General features: G+C 39.8%; 1 protein-coding gene and 1 long non-coding RNA gene across 17 annotated transcripts in view; one reads left to right on the top strand and one right to left on the bottom strand.

Moving 5' to 3' along the window:
- Positions 1-21,740, top strand: part of ZNF521 (zinc finger protein 521) — a 283,746-nt gene that overhangs the window by 90,516 nt on the left and 171,490 nt on the right. The gene's annotated exons all lie outside the window — the stretch shown is intronic.
- On the bottom strand, positions 7,546-21,526 carry LOC141276189 (uncharacterized). Its single transcript, XR_012325357.1, has 4 exons — positions 21,430-21,526; positions 18,424-18,540; positions 18,223-18,284; positions 7,546-9,212 (listed from the first exon to the last, which is right to left on the bottom strand). It is a non-coding gene; the product is annotated as an uncharacterized lncRNA (long non-coding RNA).

Raw genomic sequence — 21,740 nt, 5'->3', positions numbered from 1 at the left:
GTAGTTTTGTGATAGGCGGTTGCAGCTTTATACAAATTTGAAGAAAAATTGTTAAACTTTCCACCTTCCTTTTTACTCTGTGTATAAAGAGCTATAACCCATTAACTACTAAAAGTCACAATTGTTTCCAGAATAGTGAAAGTAGCCGTTACAAAAATGATTGTAAAATGTTAAGTAATGGCAAACAGGTTCATGCTCTGTGTAATGATCAGACAACTGGAGTAAAAGCAGCAATTATGTGTTCCTGGACCACACTGGGGGTGAAAGCAAGAAAAGCAGACACCCTGACTGCATATTATGAAAAAGGCAATGCTTTATATTTACTTTGCCCTTAAAAGTTTGAATGATCTGGCTAACAGAAGTAGACAATACCCACGGTTTGGAATACATTACAATGGCACATACAGTAAGACAAATTGCTATTTTATAGGCTTGCCACAATGTAGTAAATGTATACTTCTGGCTTGATTCATAATAAATTTGCATAACATTTGCTGGGGGTTTTCATTGTTGGGAGTTCATTCCTTTCAGCCTCTTTCTTAAGGGTGGCGCCACTCCATTATATAAGTGCAGGGGTCTTCATATGAAAAGAAAGGGGAGAGTGGGGAAGAAATCCAGCGACAAAGGTCTGCACCCGCCCCCAGCAGAAAACAGCTGGTATCAATTAAGATTCAAAGAAAAGTCCATTTTTACAATGGGATAGTGGTGTGTAGAACAGGTCCATTCCACTTCTTATTTTGCTTCTTTCTTTGGTGTCTCTGAGAGCTCCAGGCTCAGATCCACTGCTTGGGGGAACAGGGGAAGTTGGGAGACAGGAACACCGTATTCATTCAGATTGGGTTTGTAGAAAGTACCTCTCGATCCAAATGTAAATTATCAGGGAGAAAAACCTGTAAATTATCCACAACCACAAATCCACCAGCATCTGCCAAGAAGAAGCTTAATTGGTTTTATGAGCATCAGGCTATAGGTAAGTGAGACTTTGATTAAGAAGTTGTGGATAGCTGTCTGGGTGCAAGTTGATGGATATACTGCTGTTATATTACCAGGGAACATCTTCTACCTGTTTGATTTTGTTCGGCCCTTCAAGATGGGATTTGAAACACATTAATTTAGGTAGGGTACATGTTTTCATCTTTAAGACAAAATAAGTACATATCAGTACTGAATTACTTCTGTTGCGTTTACATCGCTTTATTGATTTTGTTGCATGGTGCAGACAGCCCTTACGGTCCCACAGTTATTCGCCACTGTCCACGTCTGCTGGTGAAGTAGACATAGACTCTAGAACCCAAAATGAAGCACGTCAATTATGATTATGGGACTTCAGGTAAAGAACTTAATTCCTCTGGGCTGAAAAACGTGTGCTGAACAAGCTGATTGGTGATGCTGCTTCCAGCTGTAAACGTCTACTTCTTTCTGTGATAGTATCATACCATGTGAATAGATTGCTGGACCACCACACAGTCAAAGTAACTAAAGAGTCAGAGTGAGGATTTGAGTTCATGTTATGTGTGAAAACTAGCCAAAGAGAAGCGTAAGGTGCTTGAAAATCGCTGTCCTACACACATGTGCTATTGAACTCTTTGGAGGTGTAGTCCAAGCCAATACCGTGCCCTGTGGTGCCCTCAATACTGATTTCCTACCTTTTAGAGGATTTCCTACTTTTTTAGAGGATCTGTATTCCTTTAGAGGATCTGAGCAAATTATTTGCTGATCATTCCTTATTAGCCACATTATTTTTAGTATCCGAAATGCTGGATCAGTTTAACTTTGACTTAAGACAGTTTCGTGGCATATTGGCAAATACGTTACTTTGGAAGAACAAAATCTAAACAGAAACATGCCTTTGCCCGTGACATATGGCATCTTTTCATTTTTAAAAAAGTTAAAATCCCAAGTACTATATATAGACATCTTTGGGCACCCTAACTTTTTTGAAGTTGATGAGGAAGAGAAAATAGACTCAGTTTGCTCCAGAGAAGGTAAAATCAGTGTCACAAAAGTCATAAGTCTACTGCTTTTAAGTCCTAATTGTTTCCCCCAGTTCTGAACATGATATCCTGCCTTCAAGATCGCTAATGTCTCAAGAATTTGGTAGTGCTAAGAAATGGAAATAGAATGGTGGTTTATACTTCAGCTATGAGGGGCCCACTCAGAAAGGGCCGATGCCAGGGACCAACATAGTAATTTGTAGAAATATAGCTTCTTGGAATTATTGGGTTCAAAAGGAAAATTCTTTTCTGACTTTTTGTAAGTGTTTTCCTGTTATCATAAGAGGTCTATGGATTTGATTTACGAGCAAGTAGTGCTGTAAATAATAAAATAATAAAATGGCATGTCAGCAAGGGATAAAGACTCACTTACAGAAGTTAAAGTGAAATTAAATAACTCCCGAGTCCACTTATAAAAGTGCCTGTTGTTCTCAGCTCAGGAGCAGTCAAATGACAGTAAATACTGTGTTAAGAAAGTCAGTTTGTCTTACGGATCAGGTTTTTATAAATGCTCAAAATGGAATCAGCACACCCCCTTTCCCCACGCTGATTTTTGTTTATCCTTGCAACATATTTTGAAAGCTCTGCTCTGCTGTTTAAGCTAGTAGGAAGCACGGGCACTTGCACAGCATTTAAAACTCAGGTATAAAGCATTTCAAGTACATTATGGATGTGCTGTGGGGTTTGAAGTTAATGGGAATGTCAGGCCAAAGTGGGGAGAACTTTATAAGACGCTGAAAAAGAAGCTCCTATGCTGTTTGCTATGAGAATAAAGGAAAGAGAACAGAAGAGAAGCAATTTTGTCTTCTTCAGATGTATCCAGGGAAAACACCTTGTCTTAAAGACAGAAATGACTGGAAGGTCATTTTCTAGTATGTGGTACTTCGTGATCCAGGTTGCTTTGTTCGAGAAAAAATATATATATTGGTAAATAAGTTGCAATGCAGTCCTCTGTATTTTTCCATGAAGTATTAGACCTTTGTACAATATGTGCATAATTTTTATGAATCAGAACCTGTATCATAAATAAAGTGTTAATTTGTAGACACATTTTAACTGTGGAGCAGATGGAAAAATAGGAATGTGTTAGAAAACTAGGTATTTGCAGAAGCTAATGAAGTTAATTGGTCTCATTTGACTACCTTATTTTCCCAAACCCCCTAAAGACTGGGCTTTTTTATTTCTTTAATTAAAAATGAGTTTGGTATGTTAATATTTTAACCTTTCATTTTTTCCTAGTTTTCCATATAAATGCCTTATTTATAGAGCCACCCTTAGGAGTCCAGTACTAGTAAGAACATTAGTAAGCCGCAAGCAGTGAGAAGGGTACTGATGCTATACAAAAGCTATTAGCCTCATACAATGGGATAATATGGGCTTTTACACCTTATTATTACTTCCCTGTCCTGTTTTCTTTTGATTACATAGAGAAAGAGCTATTTTCCTCTAGCCTGAAAATGGTACAAGTAAAAATACATAAAATCATGATTGTTGAGTGGAATTTAATTTTTAAATATCAATACTTGAACATGTTTTGATTGGTTAAATTACATGGTAAACTCCCATTGAAATATCAACACTGTGAAATCAGAGAAATCACAGCCCTGAGCTAATCAATACCATGTGTGTAGATAATTTTCCCTGAATTATTCCTTGTATAAGGAAAAGTTAAAAAGCAAAATATTAGCTATTCACCAAAGAGTGCTTTTTAATTAGGGCTTTATGTTTCGGCTGCCACTTTGGACCATATAGTGAATATTCAGTGTTCTGTTGCGTGCTGCAAAGAATTCTGGGACATCGTTTCTCTAATGTCATCACTAACATATTGCGTTTGTATTGATTGTCTATGATTTCCGTATACGGATGATTGAGTTTGCACAAACTACTTAGGGTTTCAAAGGATTTGGATAATGTTACACTGTAGGGCTGAAAAAAATCTCTTTGAATATTGTATCGCAAAGGGAGAAAGACATAGTTTTAGTGCATTTATTAGGCCCTTGCTGTAGAAATAGGAACAATAAACCATCTTTTTTTAGTTAAGAGATCTTGGAAAGGGTGACTAATAAATCCTGGGTTTAAGAAGAGTGGTACGTGCTGCAGTGCCGAAGTTGTTTATTCATCTGGAATGTATTAGAATCTTGATTAATAAGAAGACATCTGAGGTTTTACATAAAAAGCAGATTGGGCGTTCTGGCAAATAGAAATGGAAAGGGGGGAAGAAAAGCCAGTTTCATCAAATGCTATTGTTTCCTTTTGACCAAGCATTGCTATTCCTAACAGTTCAAAGCAAACCGACATTTTCCCCCTCTATGAAACTGCAATATAGAATTAAAATCTGTAGCACTGGGAGCAGTTAGGTCCCTTTAAAGTCCTATATTCAAAATAGTTTTATATTTACCCTCCTCCTTCCAGAAGACCCAAGTAGAAGAAAAAAAAACCCTCAGTTATGTCATGTTTGGTTTACATGACATCAAACATGAATATCTGCAAATCTAAAATTTAACAGTTCATACAGTATATTTTCATATTTAATACATTTTTTGAACTTTTCACTTCAGAATCCCTTACTCTCATAATTACTTTTAACCAAATGGAAGCACAATGATTTCTGCCTAAGACGCCTCGCCTTAAATTTCAAAATGGCCAAACAGTCGCTATTGGAATAGGGCATGGAAATTATGGTGTTCGAGGGAAATCAAAATCAAAGCCTGTAAAATTTGTATAATTCACATATCAACAGCATGGTTTCCTGAATGCCAGGGCATTTTACAGAAGGGAGTGATAAGATCAGAGCTCACTGTTTAGAAGATAACATGTTTGGTAGCTAGTTTCTGAAGAATCTGGCACGCACACAGACATTAATCTCTAAGGCCAATAGGTGAAAGATTGTTACAGTCTTTGCTGAAGGCATAGAGCGGTCGTTCTTATGGGCGTGAAAGGAACAAATGCTGACTAACTTTAAAATACCACAGTTTTAAAGAAGCGGGGCCCCAAATAGGGAAAAATAGCTTACTTCAGATCCATTCCACAGTAGAATTTGGCAAACAAATCTCCAATGGTAATTTATATATCTGGTGTTGGACACTTGCTGAAAGCTGAGGGGTGACTATTTTTGGCTACCCAGTCACAATTCTACAATAGATTCTAGAAGCAAAGACTTGCTTAGTAGGAAGAAGGATTAATGGAATATGTAACTAAAAGAGCAATGGCCAAATGGAAAATGATTGAAGGATGAAATCCCTTAACAGTCATCCGCAGAGTTAAATTTATGTAGTCAGAGTTAGAATATAGTTTTGTTTCAGAATGTAATTACCAGCCTCTACACCCTACCCCTACCCCAAAGTGTGATATTTCAGTCAGTTTTAGGCAGACTCTAATTCTTTTATTTCTGCAAAGACAGCAGATGGCAAAAGCAAAGAAATATGATGTCATAAATATTTCTTCTTAGTATATTAGAGAGGGTGGTCAATACATTTTAGGACAATGCTATATTACAGGGGCTGGCAAACTTTAACTGTAAAAGTCAAGATAGTCATTATTTTAGGTTCTGTGGGCCATTAAGGCTTCTGTCACAAGTAGTCACCTCTGCCATATTGAGCAACTCATGCTCCTATGTAAATGTATGAATATGGTTGTGTTCCAGTAAAACTTTATGTACAAAAACAGATGCATTTAGCTTGCAAGCCTAGTTTGCCAGACCCTCCTAAAATATATTGATTAATTTAAATTAAGCTTAATGTAAATTAAGCATTTAATAGGTGTTCAATAAGTGTTGGTGATTATAACTTGGATTTTAAAGAACGCGTGTAACACTTGTAACATTATCCATATAAGACAGAAGAAAATTTGTGGACGTGTGCCAATGCCCACAGGACCTTACATATTTATACTCTGTTATTAATGGCTAATTATTGGAGTAAGTAAGTGGGAGAGGTATGTAAAGGTTATACAGAGTTCTTTTTTTAACACAAAGTTTGTCCTTTTATTTTTTAAATTAATTAATTATTTTTTTTGCCACGCAGCATGCGGGATCTTAGTTCCCCTACCAAGGATTGAACCCATGCCCCCTGCAGTGGAAGCTCAGAGCCCTAACCACTGGACCGACAGGGAATTCCTCAAAGTTCTTTATCTAGTTAAAATTAGAAAAGTATACAGTATAAAGAGATTGTTGTGGATATCAGTATGGCTTTCCAAAAAATCTGTGCTCACTCAAATTATTTCTATTATTTTTTGCTTCATTTTTATAACTTTGTTTGTTTTTTAATTTTTGGCCACACCTTGCGTAATGCGAGATCTTAGTTCCTCGCCCCATCAAACCCATGCCCCCTGCATTGGAAGACGGAGTCTTAACCGCTGGACCGCCAGGGAAGTTCCTGAACTCAAATTATTTAGAAAACCATAAAGGTATCTTTCCCTAAAAGTCCAGATGGAGAAGTTTACATTTTAAAATGGCCACTACGTAATTGATAACATCACAGTATACATTCCTTATTGCAAAGACTTTTCCAGAAGATCCAGGACAGAAAGGAATGTTAACACAGAATTGAACTGTTCGTGCTTCAGTATTCTGTAGTTGTCATTTTTGCCTGTATTCTTACTAGACAGTGTTTCATTGGCATATACTGTATTTTAGGTTCAAACTTGTTGTTGTTGACCTTGCATCAGTAGGACATACATGTAAAGCTCCCTACTTTTTATAGGGGTGACTGCTTTGTTCTAATCTAACCAGCTAGAGTCTTCTTTTGACCTCCCTGTGACACGTGCATGTGTGTGTGTGTGTGTGTGCATGTGTGTACAGTTTCAAGATAGCTGGCTTTAATTAGAAAGGAAGTCTGTGACACTGAAATGGAGTACAGTTGTTTCTTACAAATGGGGTTCGAAACTATGACCTTATCCTTCTTGCAGTCAGTTGAACTAACCAGTCATGTAGTGACAATAGCAGGATAAATGGCAGGGAATTAGGAGGAATAGACAACACAGGGATTTCTCCTTCACTAGTCATGCACGATTAGTCACTGAATCTTTTGGATCTCTTTTTCTAAACAAGTGAATGCATCCCCTCCACTCTATCACCAGGGCCAGTTTTTTGGATTTGGTTTTTCCATCTCTTACCTGGGCCATTGCCGTAGCCTCAGAAGTATACTCCCTGCCTCTTGCCTTCGTCCAGTCCCTCCCAATCCAGAGGGCTCTGATGGAGTCCCATCTCTGATGGCTAAAGTCCTTTCACAGCTCTCTGTGCTTCCAAATCAACTCCAGGCTCTTAGCTTGATAGGCAAGTCTGTCATGAGCTGGGTCCTGGCTCTGTATGGAGCAATGTCTTCTGCCACTTCTTCCCACAAACTCTATGCTCTAGTCCAGATCCTGCCTGCCTGTTAACATCCCCTAGGAAACTTTAAAAAATACTGATCTAAACCTCATCCCCAGCCCAATATAACTAGAATTTCTGGGCGATGGGATACAGGCCTCAGATTTTTTTTTTTAAATATCTCCAGGTGATTTTAATGCACAGCCAAGTCTGAGTTCTTCTATGTAGTCATTTGACACCAGTATTGGCTCCCTGATAACAGTTTTTTCTTTTGTACATACGATTCTGGATGTATGTACAGTTCTGCCTGGAATGCACTTTTCTATACCTGGAAAGCCCCTGATTATTTTTTTAGGGTCCAGCTCCACAGATCCTTGGGTGGCCTTTCTACATCCTCCGAGACGTAGTTGGCCCTTCCTCCGCGGAGCCCCCGCAGTAGTTCTGTCGAGGCTTCTGTTCCGTTCCTGATCCCACTGTGTTGTAATTGTATGTTTACATGTGTGCCTCCCCCATTTTATTCGTCAGTGAACTGTTCAGTGTCTTGGTCAACTCTGTATCTACTGTGCCAGGTACAGAGTCTCACCCATAACTAGGTACTCAGGATATCATTGTGAAGTTTCTGAGTGGATCAGAAGAGCGAGACTGACAGGACACACCTGAAAATTTATCCCTTAGTGCATTTGATGGGCCTCAAAATTACCTTTGTCCAAATGAAAATTAGGTGAAAGAAGAAGTAGTCTGAGAATTAGTGAGCATTGTCAAATAGGAAGGCCCACGGAATGAGCGGCACTACGGAAACCCTTCCCTGGAATGGCAAGCAGAAGAAGGTCATGTGACCACAGCCGCAGGAAAGGATATGGTCAAGACTTTGGGCAAGAGAGGTGACAAAGGGGAGAGAGAAAACGTCAGTGATAATTGAACAAAATCCTCTCTTAGGTGGGGGAAGAAATCAACGCTCATGTTGAACTCACTCTGAGGTAACATGCAAGTAAGAGAGAAGGTTGGGAAATTCACCAGGAAGCAAAACATGCCTTTAAGAGATGGCAGAGGGATGGCAGCAAGAAGACTAATGCAGATGCCTAACCCCAAGCAATAACTGAAGCTTCAAGCGGATGGGACTGAATAACTCTTACTTAATTGTTAGAGTCTTAACAATAGTAGCTACATTTAGGGGCTTTGATAAATCTTTGTTCATAATAATATAAAATATAGCCTACACATTAGCTGGAGAAAAAAAAACAGGAAAAAACAAAACATAAATCTAAAAAAGAGAATGATTCTTGTCTGTCTTATAAAGTTAATCTACCCCTATAATTGGTTGTGGTGTTATATTCTGTGTTCTTATACTAAGGAACTTTATGTATTATGAATATTCACAAAATATGAATGAAGTGTATTAGCTTTTGAGCAACAGACTCGTTTAATACAAAGTCTTTTTCATAAAGAGCGCACACCTTTAAAAAACAGAGGTACGTTTTAAATAGCTCTGTACCAAGAGCTGTTGGTTACCCATAACCAAGAGTGGGTAAAGATGGCATTTTGTATACCTTTAAATCTCAGTGCCTAGCACATGTCCGTTTGATGGATGAATGGTTGAAAGCACGAATAAGTAGACTCGAATGAGTTAGGAGAATAATTCCGACTGTTTACCCTCAACTAAGCCACCTCTCCCATCTGCAGAGTGAATGTAGGAAGCTTAGGACAAAAAAAGATTAGCTCAAAGATACATCGTCAAGGAATTATGCATTATAAAAAGTATTCACTGGGCTTCCCTGGTGGCGCAGTGGTTGGGAGTCCGCCTGCCGATGCAGGGGACACGTGTTCGTGCCCCGGTCCGGGAAGATCCCACATGCCTCGGAGTGGCTGGGCCCGTGAGCCATGGCCGCTGAGCCTGCGTGTCAGGAGCCTGTGTTCTGCAATGGGAGAGGCCACAACAGTGAGAGGCCCGCGTAACGCAAAAAAAAAAAAAAAGTATTCACTGATGACCCACAATAAAATTAATGGAATTTAAAAAAATTCTCTTTTCAGAAGAGACATGCTGAGACTAAACAACTTGGCATACTTGAGATAATGAGATCGATAAAGACTGGCTCGAGCAAAGGCAATTCATTTGTTTTCTGCAGTTTTCAAAATCACCAAAAGTTTATAAGTGGTTCCCAATGGAATTCGTCACACGTTTTCCAACGGAACATGCAGTAAATGGGGATTAGGTTCTTCGGTGAGCCCATTTTTTAAAAAACATGTGAGGTTTACAGTAAAGAATCACACATACAGTTTGTGAATGTCACAAAGGTCCCAAAAGCAGAGTGAAGGGACAGAAATCCAGCAGTGCTTGCAGTCAGCCCGTGGAAGGGACACTTTTTGTAGTTCTATAAGGAGGGTACCTTTTGGAATTTATCCTCTTAGAGGGATTGCCTTTGGTTGTTCTCTTAAAGGTATCTCTGGTTTGTGCTAGAGGCTGCTTATAACTAAACAGTGAATTGAACAATAAGCCACAAGCATTGTTTCAGTGGGAATCTGAATTCTGAGTCTTCACTGAGGAAGCCACACTCGCATTTCTCCAGGATTCCCTGCAGGAGCAGGGACTCCTGGTCCCTTTTCCTGTGTTTCATAAGCTCTGGGAGTAGAGCATTCCCTGGCTCCTGTAGAACAGGAGGGGCACAAGAGGCCGGGAACTCTTGCGAGGGCCAGGATTTTGAGCACCAGTGGCTTCTGTCCCAGAGAGTGGCCGAGCAGAAGCTGTGGAGGTCAGAGTCTCTGTGAGGGCTTAGGCTTCTGGAAATGCCAGGCTTGGTATAGAAGGAGTAGCCATAAGTACACAGGAAGTGGGGCAGATAGAAAAGTGAGTGTGTGTGTGTGTGTGTGTGTGTGTGTGCGCGCGCGTGCATGTGCACACACTTAAGTATTTGAACTTCTCTGGGGAAGTTGACAGCAGGAAGACTTCTGCACTGTCAGGGCAAGTGTGATGCTGGGGTACCCAGGAGGAGTTGCTAGAGGGTGGGATGGATGTAATGACCTCTGTTCATCGCTGTTGGGAGGAAATGAGACTTGTCGTGTGTTAGTGGACCGTGGTGAGGACTCCCACCACTGGTGGAGCATGAGAAGGTGGAGTTCATTCACCTACAACATTTACAAGTTTGGCATTTTGAAGTCAAGGCATTTCTGTAGGTGAACAATAGATTCTTACTATCATAGCCCTGAATTTTGAAATGCTGTATATCAATATGTTCAGTCTTCATTTGTTCTTTCTTAGTTCTTCGGTATCGAGAAAGCCAAAAGAGGACAGATAAATCCTCAGTTTCAGGGCTTCCCTGGTGGCGCAGTTGTTGAGAGTCTGCCTGCCAATGCAGGGGACACGGGTTTGAGCCCTGGTCTGGGAGGATCCCACATGCTGCGGAGCAACTGGGACCGTGAGCCACAGTTACTGAGCCTGCGCATCTGGAGCCTGTGCTCCACAACGGGAGAGGCTGTGATAGTGAGAGGCCCGCGCACCGCGATGAAGAGTGGCCCCCGCTTGCCACAACTAGAGAAAGCCCTTGTGCGGAAACGAGGACCCAACACAGCCATAAATAAATTAATTAATTTTTAAAAAATCCTCAACTTCACATTATGATGATGTTCTCCAAACTTAAGAAGACCAAGTCACATTAATTAGAACCCATTTCAATAATTTTTTTTAAAAATTTGAAAACGAGACACTCAGCTCACTTGGAGGTGTGCTGTAGTAACAGTATTAATCAGTTGCAAATCCACATTAATCAGTCCTGCCTCGAAGTAAAATTACTAATCAGCTTGATGATTTAAGCAATTGTCTGAGGAAGTGAGTTTGTCTTAGAAAAAGTGGTCCTGGAAAAGTTAAAAAGAGAGAGAGAAAGCAAGCAAAGGAAAGATATTCATGTTAGTTTTACTTCATTTATTTCAGTACTAGATCTGCTGATAATAGAATGACTGAGTTTTGGTATGTAGTTCTGAACGAATAATTACTCCTTTTGATTGTGTCCTCTTATCTCCATCTAGAGAGAAAGCTGTGTGTAAATGTGTCAGTGCAGGAAGAGTTCCTTGGGGTTTTTCTCCTTTGCCCTGTCTGGGGTGGGAGTTGGGGGGCAAAGCTGGTATTCCCTGGAGACTAGTGAATAGCATATAGGCTGAGGCCACATGTGACATTAAGTAGGCTTAAACTGAGGCAGGACTATCATTTCATTTAGCTGTTTCAGCCCAGAAAGAGGTGAGCAAGAAGAAATTCAGACTAGTCATTGGCCACTGTGAAGCTAAAAAGGTGGTTGGCTTGATAGAAATTGTCAGGCTTTCACTGATAATGTAGAAACTCAACCATACAAGAAAACTGAGGTTATCCCATCACGATGAAGCATCCCCAAATCTAAGTGTAATCTCCCTATAATCAACAGAAACTCTTTTGGGGAAGGTGGGTTAGGGAGTCGAAGATGGCAGTTAGGGGGTGTTACCAAAGAAATATTTTCAGCAATTCTCTTATACCTAGTGATGATTATCTTAACAATTGATTTGGGGCCCTTCTGTTGAAGAAACCAAAAATCTACTGAGAGCGTATTGTAAGATGATGGAATAGAATATTGGACCCAATATGATTGTGTCACCTTGTACTTGGATCCTGATTAGAGGTCTTCCTGCCTCTCGCAGGTGAGGGCCCTGATAGCTTTGCCCCAGTTTTTAGTGTGTCCCCTCCCAGCATCTCCATTTAGACACATCATTTGCATTCAGAGAATAGAGAAGCATTAACCACTACATAGTGTCAAACCTGTAACTAAGCAATGAGGAAAACCAAGCAAAACGGAAATTGTTTGTAAAGTAGGCCTCTTCCCAATCCGAACTTCCATCGCTGCAAACTTTAAATCTTAGGCATCTCAGTCACTGAATCTGCCCCAGTAAGAAAGAAAATTGTGAATTAAACTTATTTTGCAAGAAAAAAAAAACAAAAACTAAAGAACATATTTGTAGATAAAGCCAAAGGAAAAATAGGATGTGGCACATATACTAGCTATGAAGGTTGGGGTTTAGTATTTTAGGTTGTAGCTGGTATTTTGGAGTCAACAACAAAATCTTCGAATTTTAGGTTACTTCTCTCGAAGGCTGAACATTTTTAGGACACAATTTTTAGTTTATCCTTAAATTTCCTCCTGTATGGCTTGGCAGACATGAAAGTTTGAGAACCTCAGAAAAACCACGTCAAAAGAACCTGCTTTGGAGAGATCACGGGGGTGTGGATTTGGTTGATGACACAGACTATTGAGTCCTTACAGAGAATTGTTTGTCTTCCGTTTTTAGATGGCTTTAATTCCTCCAAATTGCTCCTTGAATAATAGGAAAAAGGCAATTTGAATTTCAGTGACAGATTGGACATAACAGGTTGCAACTATTAGGTCTAATTTTACCATACTGAGAAATAAAATTGCCTAAACATAAACATCGATCACTGATGCAGTAAATTAATTTGTACAGAAAAAGTAGTTTAACTGCAGTGCACATTAAATATAGAAAAATTTCAAAATTACTGTTCTCTGAATTAATTTGTACACTTGTTTACTTGTTAAAAGCACGCATAAATTCTTTTTTTTCCCTAAGGCAGTGTGGGTTTGAATTGAGTAAGAAAGAAATATCAAAAGTGGCAAGGAAATACAGAGAAATGTACATCACACAAAATGACATGAATACTTGAAAATAATGTATTTTTTTTGTCTTTCATCTTTGTGTTTAGATGCTATCTAGAATGTGCTTTGTTTTTGAATCTGTCCATAGGATCACTAAAGATGTGCTCATTTCCCCCCCTCATTATAACAAGATAAATGTGATGTTTTCATAGCCTTGACTTACGTTTGTAAGAATCGGAGGCCTGGAGTAATTAGAAGGGTTTTATGGTTTGGTTCCTCCGTGAGTTTACAGTCAAAGGCGTCCTAGGGCTTGGAACTGTTAACTTTGCCTTCGTGAGCAATCTGACCCAGGAATTCCTTTGTATTTAACACTTAAAAAAATCAGGGAACATGTTTTCATTGTTACCTGTAATTCCATTATGAGGGATGCATGGCAAAGTTTGGATGGTATCTTTGTAGATTGTTCCAGCCTCCGTAGAACTGGAGCTGGCAATGTGCTGCTGTTTGATACCATCTCCTGCCTACAGTTTTCAAGGACAGTGGTTCGATTCAAATACAATTCTGATAAGTGGCAGGTTTTCGTGTTTTTAATGCCTTGACAAGGGCATCACTCTCAGGAGAGGGAGGTGAAACCGTTTGGACGAGGATTCCGTCTCTGCTCCTTTGTGCTGACACACTAAGATAATGGACAATTAAGAGAGCCTTCACCGCAGGTGAAAGGATGGGGTTATCACTAATATAAAGGAGCCCATGGGGTGCTGGGGGATGAAGGAGAAGAGGAATGGGAATTTTTAAAAGGAATATAAAACACACAGATGAGATGCCTAATAACTGTTCACATATTGCTCTTTCACAGGGAATAATGGTGAGTGAGTGGAGTGTTCAGTGTTGCTTCCTGTAACTTAAAAAAAAAAAAAAATCTGGTTCATTGCATTTGACCCAAAGTATGCAGAAAACTTCCCCCTGTGCTGGTGTAGGGAGCCCAGACAATAAAGGGATTTGTTTTTGTAGAGTCTGGCTCTTAGACTGCCTTCCATGGGGTTTTGCAAATTGACCGCTGATAGTCTAAGGCAGTGGTTGTCAACCTTGACTGCTTTCCCCAGGGGCCCCCGCGACCCTAAGAGAGTCTGATTTAGTTGGTCTGGGCAGGGACCCAGTATTTTTTAAAGCTCCTCGGACAATTCCAAGGTGTACCCGGGTTGTGGGCTATTGCTACAGAGTTTATAACAGAAGGATCAAGCCCCTCAGTATTTGGTTTCCCTGGCAGACTGTGTGATTCTTGAAGAGATTTGAATAATGGTGTGTATGCTGCTATCAGAGAAGGTGTGTACTGCATACGTTTCTAATAACCACCTAGTGTTTGTGTGGACCGCACGGTTAGCATTCGGGTGCCTCTGGAAAGAAGTCCCTCCTCTCTCCACTACTGTTTCTCACTTGCCCTCACTGTCTTTTAGTTTCTGTTTGCTTTTTTTTTTTTTTCTAGATTATTGAAGCCTCCTCTTCCTGGGATAGCGTCATTATGCAATTTAGTACCCGGCAACTTTGTTCGTGCTCTTCTTAATCTGATAGGGGCAGCTGTTCTGCACGCATGTACATTACAGGGGGATGTTTCTCATACCATTTAGCACTCAGAAAAGTGAGACAGTCCTGAGTATCTCCAAACTGAGTAGAGAGGTTAACTGATTTTCTTTTGACTTCAACTTTCATTTGTCTCTGAGAGCCCCCAAAGACAATAGAGCACACTGCTTCTGGTAAGTATGGGTTCTCCTCAGAATGAAGAGATGTGTGTGATAAGATGGCTTGAAAAAAAGAGAGAGCTTGAGGGAAAGGAATAGGAGGGGAGGGAGAGAGAAGTATGTTAACTGCTTTGACTGCAAAATACCCCCTGGTAGCCAGAGATAAGACACCTTGAGCTACTCAGAAGACCTTAAACAGGATGTAAATGAAGCCAATAAAAATCATTTGAGATCAAGCTATTTTTCTACTCCCCTCCTATTTCCAGCTCTGACAGCAGAAGGCTTAATTTACTGTATGGCATTCTGCACTGACGTGCAGAACCCAGGAAGTTGCCAGCGACTGATAGGAGCCAGTGCAAAAAACAAGATATCTACGGGTTCGAGAGAGGGCCAAACTTAAGGCATTTAATCAGCAATCCTAGCCACACCTTCCTGAGTGGAGAAAGAGAATTGCTGATCTTCGGAAGCCCCCTTCCCTCTTCCCCTCCTCCTCCTTCACTTATTCATTTGCTTTGTCTTCAGTTTTATGACGACCTTCATTCTTTGAAATGGTTCACAGGGTGAGCAGCATTTCATAGCCTATTGACATTTCTCATCAAGCTAACGCAGCTTGAAAGTAATTATCCACCAAAGTTTAGGAGTTAGATCTTTCCATGTTCACATTTGAAAGGAGCTGTTTACTCACAACTTCGTATCCTAATCGTGTAACATCCAGCCTTTATGTACTTGGAACTTTATAACTCTTCAAAATGGTTACTGTCTTTTTCTAGAAATTCACAGGCTGCTGCCAACAACACTCTTCTATAGAGAGGAAGTGACTTATGGGAGGTAGTTGAACTTGATACTGAAAAGATTTGAAGCTTGGAGTCCTACTCGTAGTGGGAGGAGGCAATGTTAAGGGATGGGAAGGCAAAGGATAATGACGTCCTTTTCTTTCTGGAAAAGCTGCTTCTTGGAAGAACTGGGATTCATTTTGGTCTCTGAATGAGGGAGAGAAAGCTCTCCGTCTCCCTTGCTCTAGTGCGGAGCGGCAAATATGGAAAAGGCACAGCCAAGCGGAGCAAACATGAAGCAGAGGATTTCAATGATTCAGAGGCGATAAAAGACTACAGTGGTTTTCAAACTCAGGAATACAGGGGAAGCACCCTAAAGGCTTGCTAACAATGAGGATTTCTGAGCCCCATCCCTAGAGGTTCAGAGTCAGTAGACCTGGGTAGGGGCGTATGTGTGGGAGTTTGCATTTTCAACCACAGTTCAGGTGACTGGGGAGCAGGTGGTGGTGGATTATGCTAAGAAACGCTGCCCTCGGTCATCTGGTTGGGGCAGAGGGTCGCCCTTTGGTTTCATTGTGTGGAGTCGTGGTAGCTGCAGTAATCACAGAGGAAGGGGAGCTTAGAGGAAGGTGAGGAGGACCCTTCGTTGTATCCCTCATTGGATGAGTGGCAGGAATTGTGGTTCCAGAGGCAAGAGCATGAGGAAGGTGAAGCTGACCACGCGCTAATTTGATGGAACCTTTCCTTCTGCTTTTATTTGCCAATACCTGACCCAACGAAACCACTCCCCTCAGAGGAGAGGACGGAAGGAAGAGACCGAGGGGGAGAGAGATTGTTAAGGAAAACCAGAGGGGTGTGTGTGTGTGTGTGTGTATGTGTCTGTGATTTTTCTAGCTAGTAGCCAGAAGTAAAAATAAGGTAAGAAATAAGCTGTCATGATGTGTCAACAGCAGATTACAGGTTCATAGAATTGTTAGGTTTTTGTTTTCCTCTGTACATGCGTGTACACGTATGTCAATTAGCATAAATTGGTTTTGTAGTAGGAAAAGAAAACCACAATGAAATCTTTAACAGCAACAACCAAAGAGAATAATGTGAAACACTATTTTAAGTTCACTCATTTACCCATAGAAACTACGTGACTGGGTGGCATTTGAGGCAGTTGTTGTTTCAGTGGGAGGGTAGGGAAGGGTGGACTCTGGGGGAGTTACCTGACACATAGACCAAGCTGCTTGCCTGGACACGGGGGCACTAGGGCTTGGGTTCTAGTGCCCCCATCAGCTGCTATTGTTAGTGCAAGATTATAACCTGTTACTCATCCTCACCCATCTGTGTGTTCATCTGTAAGATTAGCACTTGTTTTTCCCTAAAGTCTAAGACTTCTCACAGATCTTAAATCTAATGTTTCATATATATGAAAAGGTAGGAGTGACAGCCTTGAGTTTTTTTTTTTCTCTGTGTAGGCTTCAATCAAATTCATTTATTTTCTTTCCTTTGATCCCTCAAGTCAGACCCAGAGGTAGGCATAACCCATGCCAAACAACATCAGGTCATCTTAAGAGAAAAGAGTAGAGCTCAGATGTGGGAGGAGGCGTTGTGAAGATTCAGAAACCAGCACTTTCTTACAGACAACATTGAGTCAGTCAAGATCTCAGAACTGTGCTAGTCGGTTTTATGTCTTTGGGTATTGGAGACATGATTTTGCAAGGGTCAGTAAGCCTTGGAAATACAGATATATGCTATCCATATTTCCCTTTTCAAAAGCAAATAAAACAAAAACAAAGAAACAGTGCTGTAAATTTCTCTATGAAAATTATTCAGAATTGGTGCATTTCACATGTGAACTAAGCAGTTACATGTCAAATTCTTTATTATCTGACTAGAGTTTCTTAATCTACTCTTATTTGTATCATATTAGTACGCTCAGTTTTCGTTGGAATTTTGTGTCCTCTGTGTTGGGTGCTGGAGGGATAGGGGTCTTTACGTCCTTGTGAAACAAGTGCAGATGGAGTCTCCAAGGCTCCCAGACTCCAACCAGCCCTTAACTCCCTTGTTACTGTGGCCACACTGCCTTGTATCCTTTTCTTATACATTGTTTTGTTATGTTAAAATTATCTTGGATTTAGGAAAAATGAAATAGTATTACTTGGAGGTATCATGGGGTTTTTAAGGACTGACTCTGTCACCAGTTTTCAGATATTTGGCAAGAAACTTCATCTTAGTTACATATATAAACAGACATATATATGTAACACACACACATATATATAAACACACATGTATATATACATACACCTATATTTTAATACAATTATACATACGCATATGTGTAAACTATATAATTGAGTATACAAAATATATAATTTAATAAAATAATATAATTATATGTAATATATATTAATCGGTAAAAAAATAGCATCATAAAGACTTCCCCTAATGAAGTGTTTCATTAAGACGATTGCACATTTACTCATATTAAGTGGCAAATTACTATGATTAATACTTTGCAGTGAGAAATAGCAAAGATATTTCAAAAATGTATGCCTTGATTTAACATAGATCATTCAGTCTGTTCTGAACATCAGTCAGTCCTGCATAAAAATATACATGCACACATAGCCCGTGCCATACTTTTGACTATTACTGGTTCCCATAAATAAATTACCAGGACTGTTAACAAGAAAAAAGATGATAGAATGAACTGGTTTGAATTTTATTTTTATATTCATTCTAGGGAAGAGTAAATTGAACCAAAAGTGAGAAATAGAAAACAAAGGGAGAATAAGGTACCTGGAAAATCCATTAAATTGATAATCAGCATTATTTTCAGGATTGCCTTTTTCAAATTTTGCCTAATTAGGTAAATGAAAAAAAAAAAACTACATGAATAAGCATACTGATATTAATGATCTGTGTAGAAATACTTTGTTATGCCCTAATTAGAGTTATTTTAAGAACATACTTTTGTCCTTTGCAGTTTATAAGCATTACCTCATTTAAAATAGATGACTCCTCGGACTTCCCTGGCGGTGCAGTGGTTAAGACTTTGCCTTCCACTGCACAGGGTGCGAGTTCGATCCCTGGTCGGGGAGCTAAGATCCCACATGCCTCACAGCCAAAACACCAAAACAGAAAACAAAAGTAATATTGTAACAAATTCAATAAAGACTTTAAAAATGGTCCACATCAAAAAAATCATTAAAAAAATAAAATAAATGACTCCTTATATCATTTGTGTTACTTGGGATCCAACATCACTTTTCAGTTTTAGTTTTACTATGTAAAAGTTAATGATGAAAGTTAATGATGTGAAAGTTAATGATTCTGTTGAAACACCATAGAAATTCTGTCCTGTGAGGACGCATTGGCAATTTGTCCTGTAGATCTCGACATATGCATAAAATCTCAAGATAGTGTAGCACCCTCCCAATTTTTAAATGCCACCATAGCATATAACTTCCCCATAAAATGCATAAACACTGATTGAGGAGTAGGCAACACAAACTAGTTTGAGTTGCAGCTGCCCTGTGGTTGGCTAGGTGCACTCACTAGCTTTTCTACTTCAGCCTGACAACTTGTGTGAGACAGTCTCTGCCTTAAAATAAAAAATGATTATTTGTCCCAGATCTTAATTCCTATCATATTTTAGACACATGAACATCAAAATCAAGAACACTGATGTCCACCGTATTATAATACCAAATGGATAATTGTAATATTTCCCCCCTAATCTTTGTAACAGCTTTTTCTATATTAGCGCACCGTATTTATCACTTTACTGCACAAGGAACCCACAGGGGGTGCTAATTGGTCATTAATTAAATTTTAGCCTTTCAACACTTTTGTATTCTCCAGTGGCTTTATCTGCAGTGAAGTATACGGTGTGGCCTTTTTAAACTGCCAAAAATTCGTGTCAGCTTTACTGCTGCCGTGGATAAAATACAGGTGAAATTCAGCTCGAGTGAACACCATTTCAGGACTGTTATAATTCCTTGTGACCAAAAGTTCGCCAGCCTTGGACCAAAGCCTACATGTTGGAAAGTATTCAGTAGAGTTCAACATGACAAAACATTCTCATAGACCAGACTCCTCTTTGAAATACAGAATTTGATCTCTTTGTTTAAAAATTCTAGTGTGTAGGGCAGTTCTTCGAAAAACCATTAACATGGTGGAATGATTTTTCTGAGGTCCATCATTCACTAATGAAGCCATTTTCAAACTCAGTTTTGTTAGTGGAAGAATCCCTTTTATGTTATGCTACCCCAGTGAAGAGGTTAATTTAAAATTACTAATGATTAACATGGTAGCACTGAGAAATTTGCTGAGTATATTTCAAAAGGTGTGGCTAGGGGCTTCCCTGGTGGCGCAGTGGTTGAGAGTCCGCCTGCCAATGCAGGGGACACGGGTTCGTGCCCCGGTGTGGGAGGATCCCACATGCCGCGGAGCGGCTGGGCCCGTGAGCCATGGCCGCTGAGCTTGCGCGCTCGGAGGCTGTGCTCCGCAACAGGAGAGGCCACAACAGTGAGAGGCCCACGTACCCCCAAAAAAAAAAAAAAAAAAAAAAAAGGTGTGGCTATATTTTCAAAGCTTAATAGGTATATTTCACACTAGAGCAAACGATTTTGAAGCAAAGTAGAATTTGCCCTTGAGAAATTTCTAAACAGGTAAAATAGTGAGATATTGGGCTGGAGTCAGAACTATGGGATGTGGCTTCAAGATTTTGAATGCAAGCCATCCCATTGTGGGGATTTTATTCCACTAATGGATTAATCACAGCTTGCCAGTGTGTGCTGCTATTAAAGAATGAGCTCCTGCACATTGATTTTCAAGATAACTACTATTAGCGTTCAGATTTTTTTTTTGTATTTTGGTTTATTTTTATTTTTATTTTTTTTAAATTTTTGACCACATGGCTGGTGGAATTTTAGTTCCCTGACCAGAGATTGAACCCGGGCCCTCAGCAGTGAAAGCACAGAGTCCTAACCACTGGACCGGCAGGGAACTCAATTCCTATTTCTTATTTTTAAACAAAAATGCCTTTTAAGTCCTTTAAAATTCTTAGAATTTCAATATGAAGAAAGCAACCACTAAATTATAGTTAATTTTTATTCCTCTGTAATGTTTTCACATTTATCAGTTATAACCTAACGGTAACTTTGACTTTTAGAGTAGTAGTAATAATTTAGTACATGTTTATATTGTAGCAGTTCAGAAAGCTCTTTCATACAATGTCATGTTTGATTCTTATTGTATCAACTATGGGGAAAGCTAGAATTTTTCTGATATTATAGACAAGGAGGCCAAAACTTTTTTTTTTTACTTTTTTTTCTTTTTGGCGGTACGCGGGCCTCTCACTGTTGTGGCCTCTCCCGTTGCGGAGCACAGGCTCCGGACGCGCAGGCTCAGCAGCCATGGCTCACGGGCCCAGCCGCTCCGCGGCATGTGGGATCTTCCCGGACCGGGACACGAACCCGTGTCCCCTGCATCGGCAGGCGGACTCCCAACCACTGCGCCACCAGGGAAGCCCAGAGGCCAAGACTTAAAAAAAAAATATATATATATATATATATATATATATATATAGTAATTTATAGAGTTCATAAGCTAGTTATCAGACCTAAACACATAGTAGGTGTTTGATAAATGTTAGTTATATGAATGAATAAATGAAATAAGCAATGAAGAAGTACTTCAAATTCTTTGTGGTATGAGGTCATATATAAATACAAGACTTCTAAGTAATGAAAACACGCCTTTTAACTCAAAATAGTTGAGATAAAAAGAAAACAGACTTGGGAAATTCACCGTGATGATGGCTGTCATTATTAAAGGAGAGATAAATACATTAAATGATGTAGAACGCTCACAGCCACAGCACTGTAAGCAGATGTGTAGCATATGATTGCCAATTACTGAACGCCAAGAGGTTGGTGCTTATCGCTAGTTATATATATTTTTAAGTGAGCCAAAAGATGGAAACAGCAAAGCTGTGCTCACCCCCGTACGTAACTGGAAACCGCTTTTCCTTCTGTCTGGCTTCAGAAACACGTCTCAGTTTCCGTGAGAGAGACGATGACTGTTCTTTAACTGGTTTCACGTCAGCTTTTTCCTCCGATTTGAGAGGTGGAGTTAAGTGTGAACTGCTTAAGAATGCACTGTTTTCTGTTTAATTTGGCGGCGGAAGATGGAATTCATTGAGCTCCGTCTGTTCAAATGAACTTTAAGCAACAGCAAGCGAAACATTTGTACTTCTCCGCACACGTAACAGAACTGTGTCTGGTGAAAGAGACAGCTTGGATATAAAGCCC

Source organism: Tursiops truncatus, chromosome 13 (genome assembly GCF_011762595.2).
Source record: "Tursiops truncatus isolate mTurTru1 chromosome 13, mTurTru1.mat.Y, whole genome shotgun sequence".
Taxonomy (NCBI): Eukaryota; Metazoa; Chordata; class Mammalia; order Artiodactyla; family Delphinidae; genus Tursiops; species Tursiops truncatus.
Note: the sequence above shows the minus strand (reverse complement) of the source record. Positions and strands in the feature narration are given on the sequence as shown.